This window comes from Cebus imitator, unplaced genomic scaffold (genome assembly GCF_001604975.1).
Source record: "Cebus imitator isolate Cc_AM_T3 unplaced genomic scaffold, Cebus_imitator-1.0 Scaffold575, whole genome shotgun sequence".
NCBI lineage: Eukaryota > Metazoa > Chordata > Mammalia > Primates > Cebidae > Cebus > Cebus imitator.
The window spans coordinates 245,707-255,605 of NW_016107890.1; the positions used below are offsets into that span (position 1 = coordinate 245,707).

The 9,899-nt window shown below is 40.9% G+C and overlaps 1 pseudogene; it reads left to right on the top strand.

The window, feature by feature from the left end:
* Window positions 1-5,439: 5,439 nt before the first annotated feature.
* Window positions 5,440-9,899, top strand: part of LOC108294337 — a 7,707-nt pseudogene continuing 3,247 nt past the window's right edge.

Genomic DNA, 9,899 nt, shown 5'->3' on the forward strand with positions numbered 1-9,899 from the left:
TGTATTTTTAGTAGAGACGGGGTTTCACCATGTTGACCAGGATGGTCTCGATCTCTTGACCTCGTGATCCACCCGCCTCGGCCTCCCAAAGTGCTGGGATTATAGGCTTGAGCCACCGTGCCCGGCCATATTCTGACTTCTGATTCACTCTGCAGTGGACCATATCTGGCATCTGACCTAACCATTTCACCAAAATTGTTCTTATGTAACCCAGTGTCACCCAGGATCAGCCTCCCTTTCAGAGCTAGATTAAGGTTGGCATGAATCACTCAACTCCACATCCTTGAGACATACAAGGTCAGTGCAAGATGCTCTCATTTTCATAGTTGCCTCTATCTGTGGACCTTTATATTCTTATACACTATGTCTCTTCCACAGGCCTAGACATGAAACATTGCCATTTTACTCCAAAGAAACAAAACTCCTCATTCATGAGTTTATTGACGATTCAGGTTAACCTGAATCAAGTTAACCCAGTCTCAAACCCTCATTTATCCTACCTCCTTGGCACAAATCTCTTCTCTCCTGGATTGCCAAAGGAAGTTCAAATTCTTCTTCAATTGGTCAGGATGATTTGACTATCAGCAGCTCATAGTTCCTGGCTTTATAACTAAGCCACCTAGGGATTCAGCAGAATAAAAGGGGGGTAAGGGGAGTCATCATTTACCAGGATCCACACTTCCTAGAAAGCTGTATTAAACAACAAAACTGTTTTTAATTACAATCTTCACATAAAACAGGAATAATTATATACTTTCTTACTAATATGTCCCATGGATTTTTTCCTCCAAGAAGTGTCTAAGGGGAAAATGAGCCCCAGTAATACTTTGTGGCATCCAATCTTTCTACCCTGACCCTTTGACTTTCTGCCCCAGCCCCTCTTAGTTCTCCTAGAATTAGGACTAAGGTTAAGTACCCTCTTGGGATATGACTTTCTTCCTTTCCTCTACATACAAAATGGTGTCTTACCAAACCCCAGACACACAACAGGAAGTCCCTTCCTAGTTGCAGACTCTTCTTCTCCAGCTGGACTCCCATAGCTCTGGGCTCCTGCTAGATCAGACAGGGGCCCCTGCATGTCAGCAAATTTTGGCTGACCTTGGGAGACCAAAAAATGGAATGTCATTTTTTGATCTAAACAGGTTTCCTGATTTAACATTGGCCAGGAAGGTGAGCTGCACCCTCAGTCTCTCTCTCCCATCATGGTTTTCACATGATATCAAAGGACTCTCATGAGAGTCTAATTCTCATGAGTTGGGCATCCTATGCTTCCCTTTAGGGGCCTGCTTCCTGCAAATAGAGGGGATGGGTGCTATAAAACCTATTCATGCTGGACTTGGGATGGCTTTTCTCCATCTTCCCAATTTTGAGCTGGAACCTCCACGCCCAGCTCTTCTCTGCTCTTCTACTTCCTGATAGCAGCTAAAGCATGCTCCTGTTCTGCCCCCAAATTAACCTTACTAACACTGAGAACTTGGAGGAGTCTTCAGGTCTTGGGAATTCCAAGTTTTCCCAGAAATGTTTTGTTGTAAACAGTGTCCACACTCTTTGTTCCAATAAAGCTCAGTTCCTCAAGCCATTTTGAATGTCTTGTTATGTTGTAGCTCACTGCAAAATTCACTCTAATTTTATCACAAAGGCAGGAACTTTTTTTCCTTCCTGTTAATATTTACTCAAACATATTAGCCAGTACTGGTGACTATCCACATCACTCTATACCCATTCAAAGTTGTTGCCAGCTTCAAGACCATATTTGAATCCTATTAGGTCCTGTAAACTCTGTGAATAGACTGTGAACTGTCTCTGAGTCCTGCTGTTTTTGCCACACTGTTTTGTTCTAAACACAAAGCAAAATCTTTCTTTCCAATGCCTGTCATTGTGCTTCCCTAGACAGTCATTGCATGGGGCAGTTTATGGACTTCAACAATGTTTACCTAATTCCAGATCCACATTGTAGGAGTCCAGCCTTCAAGGAAAACTGTAGTTTTTAAAGCTTTTGCCTGAATAATGAGAAGACTTAAGTTTTTCATATTTTTACCTGAGAACGAGAATAGTTACATTCTAGGCTATCACCCAAACACTAATAAAATAAAGTATGTCTATACAATATAAATGCCCCATACTAACACAAAAGGTACATGCAGAAGTCCTTTATAGCATTACCTGGAATATGCACTACGAGACATACAGAGTTAATGTTCCCTGATAATTTTCAAGTGATAACCATCAGCTCCTACATATTCACAAGGAAGCCTTTATATTGCTGTTGGTACAAGCTTCTGAAAACTTTTTAAATCCTATATACACCTTCAGTTTCCTATTAAATGTTGTAACACTAGGGTTCTCTCTAGTGGTGAAATTTGACATTGGCCTACACAATAATTTCAAAAGAATTTTAGTTCTTTCACTTATTTCTCTCTAACATCATTCATAAGCCAGATGACCACTCATTGGAGGACTGGCAAGAATATAAAGCTTGTTCTCTTTTTTTTTTTTTTTTTTTTTTTTTTTTTTTTTTTTTTTTTTTTTTTTTTTTTTTTTGATGAGCTTTGATAGTCTCTTAACTAATCACTCAGTCAACTAACATTTACTTAGTAACATACATGGTATTGAAGACACAAAAATGACTCAAGCAGCTTGATATCTAGGGACATAGATATGAAGGTAATTAAAATGGAGTATAATAGCTATTACATCAGAGGAGCAATCAACCAATAAATAGAGGAAAAAATTAGTCCTGCCTAGGAGAGATTAGAGAAAAATTCAGCGAAGGAAATCATCTTGAGTTGTGCCTCGATGGGTGCATCAGGTTTTGCTAAGTGGAGAAAGAATATTAAGAGCCTATGTAATAGCATGAGGAAAGTTCAAGTTGGTGAAAGAGTATGGTCTGTGATGGTGTATATGAAAAGAGTGGGAGAGAAGTGTGGCTGGACCAAACAATGAAGAGAGGGAAGGACTTAGTTTTACAGACCAGGGGTAGTTACAGAAGGTTTTCAAGGAAAGGCTCAAATCTGAGCCTTTTTCCTCGAAAAGCATGCTCAAATCTGTGTTTCAGAAAAACATTACTTTTCAGCCTGGGCAACATAGTAATAACTATTCTCTACAAGAAGAAAAAAAAATAGCCAGGCATGGTGGTACATGCCTCTACTCCCAGCTACTTGGAAGGCTGAGGTAGGAGACTCTTGAGCAAAGAGTTAGAGGCTGCAGTGAGCCAGGATTGTGCTACTGCTCTCCAGCTTGGGCAAAAAAGCAAGACCTTGTCTCACAAAAGGAAAAAAAAATGCCTTTGGCAGCACTGTGGAGGATAGTATGAGGAGAACAGAGACTGGAAGGAGGAAGAATAATTGAGAAGCTGCTCATTAAGGCACAATTGAGAAGCTGTGTATTAAGATGTAATTAAGGAGAAAAATCTTGAATCTAAAACCAATGGCTGTGAGTACAAGTTATATGAAAGGTTCTTGTAACTGCTGCCATCAGTGCAAGAACTATAGAAGATTGATCTGCCTGCTCCTATTGAAGCAGTCTGGAAGTCCTCAGAAATTTATACCCCACCAAGCAGCCCTCCACAAGTGACTGGTAGAAGTCTCTGTAAAATAGACAAGGCCACAGAGTTTTCCATGGAATTAAATTCTAGTTGCCCACTTTGGTAGCCAGTTTTAAAATGCACTCTTACACCCATGTTTATAACAGCATTGTTCACAATAGCCAGAAGGTAGAAACAGCCCAAATGTTAACTGAGGAGTGGATGGTGTATTAGTCCGTTCTTGCTTTGCTATAAAGAAACACCTGAGACTGGGTAATTTATAAAGAAAAGAGGTTTAATTGGCTCATAGTTCCACAGGCTATACATGTTATACAGGAAGCATGATACTGGCATCTGTTGAGCTTCTGGGGAGGCTCAGGAAACTTGGAATCATAGCAGAAGACAAAAGGAGGGCAAGTCATCTCACACGGTGGAAGCAGAAGCAGGGGGTGGGGGGAGGTGCTGCACACTTTTAAACAATGAGACCTTGCAATAACTCACTATCATGAGAACAGCACCAAGAATATGGTGCTAAATCATTCATGAAGGACCACCATCGTGATCGAATCACCACCCACCAGGCCCTATCTCCAACACTGGGGACTACAACTCAACATGAGATGTAGGTGGGGACATAGATCCAAACCATATCAGATGGATAAACAAAATGTGGTGTGTACATACGGTAAAATATTTTTCAGCCTTAAAAAGTGAGGAAATTCTGACACATACTATGGCATGGATGGCTTATTTCAATTAACATAATGTCTAAGTGACATGTTAATGTCATCATGCTAAGTGAAATAGCCATTCATAAAAGTACAAATACTCTATGATTCCATTTATATGAGGTACCTAGAGTAGTCAAATTCATAGAGACAAAAAGTAGAATGGTAGTCACCAGGGGGTAGGGAGAGGGAAGAATTCAGGATTAGTGTTTAATAGGAAATTTCAGTTTGGGGAAAAAATTTTTAAAGATGGGTGGTGTGATGGTTTCACAACAACATAAATGTACTTAATGCCACCAAACTAGCAAAGCTGTTAAAAATTGTAAAAATTATAAAATTTACTATATACGTTTTATCATAATTTTTTAATGCACTCTTATTGGCACTATTTTCTTCCTTGTATCGCCTTCCCCATGGCCCTATTGGGATCCCATTTTGCTTTTTAGTGGAATTACTAGAAATATAATTTTTGTCTCAATACCTGCTTCTGAAAGAGCTCAAAGTAGGAAAGTGATACCAGAAGGAGTGCAGAAAGCAGAGCCTAAGGATGGGATTCTGAAACTGGATCACATGCCAGCAAGATGGCAAAAGGACACCATTGTAGGTTGTGGCAAGACAGACCCCAGTGATTACACCTCCTGGTATTCATGCCATATGTAATCCCTTCTCCTTATGTGTGGGCTGGACTTACTGACTCCATTTTTACAGCAAAAATGATAGAATGTCACTTCTAAGATTAGAAGTCTTTTTATAAAAAGACCATGACTTCCGTTTGGGGAGAAGTCAGATGCTGCCCTGGGGAGATCGCTGAGTAAGCCTGAAAGCTGATTTTCTGAGGCATATCAGCATCATGTGTGCGAAATTCAGTGCAGATTCTTCTTGAGTCAAGTCTTGAGATGACTGCAACTCTGGACAACACCTCAATTACAGCTTTGTGAGAGACTCTAAACCAAACCACCAGCTAAGCTGTCCCTGGATTCTTGACCAACAGAAACTTTGGGAACACAAATTTTTTTAAGCTTCTAAGTAACAGATAACTAATGTATGGTGATAAGTGGGGTGAGAATCCCCTCAGCATGCTGTTGTAACACAATTACACGGATGTCTCACTGAAGGTGAGATGAGATGGGATGTAGAGTGAAGGGTATGCGCCACCTTGTGCACTATCATTAGTACTTGAGAGATAAGATGACAATGATAATTACAAGGACTGTGAGTTTAGTGAGTTATTTTTAAGTGTCACCAATGTGCTGAAGAAAAAAAAAATGGCAGTCTTGAGTCAGCCAATAACCAATTAGGGGCATGACTGAAAACCGTAAGACCTCTTTGACAGCATGTAAATTTTCCCTTATCTCCTACAACCAGAGGACAAATTAGGCTAAAAATCATATTAGGATTTGATCATGAGATTAGACAAATTGCAGAGAAGTTTTATAGAAAAGAAGTGGAATCTTGAGACTCAACTGGGAACATTTTGGGAGTCTTGAATCCCAGATTCTCCCAAGCCCTCCAGGATTAAAGAAGTGGCCCACTTCCCCTTGCTATAGCATAGCAGTCTCTCTTTACCTAGACAGCATGTGAAGCCTTCCTAAGGTGAATGGCTCACAAGATGGAAAGGCACCAGAGAGGAGTCAGAGCCAGACAGCCAAATAAAACCTTCCAGTGATTACCCCTCCTTCAGGAACACCACCCTCGGAAACACCAAAAATGGATAGTTGAACAATTATCCATACAGGAAATCATCTTCATAAGAACAAAAATCAGGTGAGTGATCAGTACCTGGTTTTGACATCATATCAGGGAAAGAGGCACTAAGGAAGGTAGGAAAGACAGTCTTATATTGCCTATACCACCCCTCCTCTATCCCTGGCAAAACAGAGAGAACACTTGTGAGCTTGTGTGAGGGAGAAAGAAGTGATTGTGGGACTGTGCATTGGAACTCAATGCTTCCCTGTCACAGCTGAACACAACACATTGTTGAATCCAGCCAGAGCTCATGGAGGGAGCATTTAGTCAAGCCCTAGCCAGAGAGAAAGTCTCCATTTCAGCAGCAGAAACCTAAGTTCTGGCTATCCCCACCACTACAGGCTAAATTGCCCTAGGATTCTGAGTCAATTTGAAAGGCAGTATAGGCCACAAGGACGGCAGTTCTTGGGCAAATCCTAGGTATTCTGCTGGGCTTGAAGCCAGTGGACTTAAGGGGATACACACAATCTATTAAGACACCAGCTGTGGCAGCCAAGGGAGTGCTTATGTCACTCCACCTCTCAACTCCAGGAAATGCAGCTTGCAGCTCCTGGAGAGATCCCTTCTGCTTGTGGAAAAAAGAAGGAATTGTACAAAGGACTTTGTCTTGCAACTTGGACGTCAGCTCAGCACAATAAAATAAAGCACCAAACAGGGTCTTGAAGGCCCCTATTCCAGGCCCTAGCTGTCAGATGACACCTCTATATGTATAGAAGAGAACATGCTGCCCTGAAGAGAAGAACCCAACCCTGTCAGGATTCACCACCTGCTAACGAAAGAGTCCTTGGGCCTTGAATAAACATCAGTAATAGCCAAACAGTAGTCACCACAGGCCTTAGGTGACACCCAGAACTGTGCTGGCTTCAGGTATGACCCAGCACAGTTCCAGCTGTGATGGCCACAGGAAAAGACTCCTTCTGCTTGAGTAAAGAAGAAGAAAAAGTAAAAAAAACTTCATCTTGCAACTTCGGTACCAACTCAGCCACAGTAAAATAAAGCATCAAGCACACTCATCAATATAAAGCCCTGATGCCATGCATGTTCCTAGACAGCATTTCTGGGCCAGAAGGGAATCTACTGTCCTGAAGGGAAAAACCTAGTGCTAGCAGGACTCATCACCTGTTGACTAAAAACATCTGAGGCCTTGAAAAAAACATCAGCAGTAGCCAGGAAATAGTCATCATGGGCTTTGAGCATGACTCAATACCATGCTGGCTTCAGGTGTGACCCATCACAGTCCCAACAGTGGTGGACTCAGGAGTAATTGCATAATCCCTGTCCCAACTATAGGCAGCTTGGTACAGAGAGAAAGACTGTTTGGGAAAAAGTAGGGAAAGATAACAAGAGACTCTTCCTGGTAATGCAGATAATTCTCCCAGCAGTTATCCAAGACCACCAAGGCAATACCTCTGCAAGTCTGCAGGAGTCACAACACTAGGCTTAGGGAGAATGATGGTGAAGTTACAGCTGCAGTGACCAAAGACTTAGATCACTACACTCAATTCGTTTTAAGTGCCTGGAAAGCCTTCTCAAGAAGGTTGGGTACAAGCAAGCCAAGACTGTGAAGATTACAACTCCTTTATGCCCAGATATCAATGAACATCCACAAGCATCAAGACCACTCAAGAAAACATGGCCTCATCAAATGAACTAAAAAAGGCATCAGTGACCAATCCTGGAGTTAGAAAGATGTGCAACTTTTCAGATATATAATCCAAATAACTATTTTGAGGAAGCTCAATGAACTTCTGAACTTTAAGATAGCACAGAGAAGAAATTCAGATTCCTATCAGATAAAGTTAACAAAGAGCTCAAAGTAAAGTTTAAAATCAAGCAGAAATTCTGCAGCTGAAAAAGTTCATTGGCAAACTAAAAAGTGTATCAGAATCTCTCAACATCAGATTTGATCATGAAGAAGAAAGAATTAGTGAGCTTGAAAAAACAGTCTGAGAAGAAAAAGGAATAAAAAAGAGTGAAACACACCTATAAGATTTATAAAATAGAAAGAGCAAATCTGAGAGCTGTTGAACTTAAAGAGGAGGTAGAGGGAGAGATCAGTAGAGAGAAAAAATTATTCAAAGAAATAATAGAGAGCTTTCAAACTCTACAGAAAGACATCAATATTCATGTACAAGAAAGTTATAGAACACCAAGAAGACTTAATCCAAACAATACTGCCTCATGACATTTAATGATCAAATTCCCTTTAAAAAACCAGGATCCAATTAAACTTCTTTTCTTTATAAATTACCTAGTCTCTTGTATTTCTTTATAGCAGTATGAGAACTGACTAATACAGAGAATTTGTACTAAAAGTGGAGCACTGCTATAAAGACACCTGAAAATGTGGATGCAGCTTTAAAATTGGGTAATGGGCATACTTTGCATATTTGGAGGGCTCAGAAGGAAACAGGAAGATAAGGAAAAGTTTGGAACTTTCTCAAGACTAGTTGAATGGTCATGACCAAAATGCTGATAGTGATATGGACAGTGAACTCCAGGCTGAGGTGGTCTCAGATGGAGATCAGCAACTCATTGGGAACTGGAGTAAAGGTCACTTTGGCTATGCTTTAGGAGAGAGCCTTGCTGCATTGTGCCCTGCTCGAGGGATCACAGAACTTTGAACTTTAGAGTAATTATTAGAGTATTTCTGGTGGAAGAAATTTCTAAGCAACTAAGCTTTCAGGATGTGGCCAGGTTGCTTATAACAATCTATGCTCATATGCATGGGCAGATAAATAACCTGAACTTATATTTAAAGAAGAAGCAGAGTGTAAACGTTTGGAAAATATGGAGCCTGTCCATGATGTAGAAGAGAAAACAAAAGCCCATTTGCAGAAGAGGAATTCAAGCAGGCTACTGAAATTTGCAAAAGTAAACAGGAGCCAAAGTGCTAATAGCCAAGACAGTGGGAAAAAAGGCCTTGAAGACATTTCAATGACCTTTGTAGCAGCCCCTCCCAATTAAAAACTAAAAAAATTTAAATAAAAGATGAGGCTATCCTCCTCAAGGTATGTCCTTATGTCCCCACATGGTTTCTAGGCCAATAAATAAGGTCAACAATCAAATCTCAGCTTGACTAGAAAAATCATTCACCAAAAAATCACCATAGGACCCAACTCATATGTACCTGCAGGAATTGAAAAAGCATATTAGAAATCAATCATGAGCATGCTGAGCCAGGGGAGCAGAATATAAGTGAGAGGTTGTTGAAATAGGGGCAATCTCCTGCAGCTGAGGAGGTAGTACCCCAAGAAAGACATCTGGAATCAGTTCTGTGCTACTGAGATAGCTCCTTTAAAATTGGGGTTGGGGGGAAAATTGTGGCCTACAACAAATCAGGTGAAGATGCCAGAACTGCTTTGGAAGAGTGCTAAGGAAGAAGTCTAGAGGCTCAGAAAGGTAGGAATGTTCAACTGGATCTATCATATAAGACCTGAAAATCTGGAAGATGACTGTGTTTCTCAAGAGAATCAAAAGGCGACACTCCTTTTACTAAAGCAATAAGAAATGTAAAGTGGTACAAAGGCTGGGGATGAAGGCACCAGCCTCATTAAGAGGCTTGGCAGTGTCTATGCTTTGTATACCAGGGATAATGGTAGGTAAGTCCCTAGGATTCAGGGATGATAGGATTCTGAAACAGCAGAGGCTAGGAGGTACCACTTAACTAACAAGAGAAAGATAGATGTAATTATTCAAATAGATAACAAAGCGTGAATGGAAACCAGGGGGCTGTGGCATACAGGGATCTGTAGTGATGGTTAATAGATCATGATACTGTGGTAGACGCCTGTAATCCCATCTATTCAGGAGGCCGAGGCAGGAGAATTGCTTGTACCTGGAAGGCAGAGGCTGCGGTGAGGTGAGATTGTGCCATTGCACTCCAGCCTGGGCAACAAGAG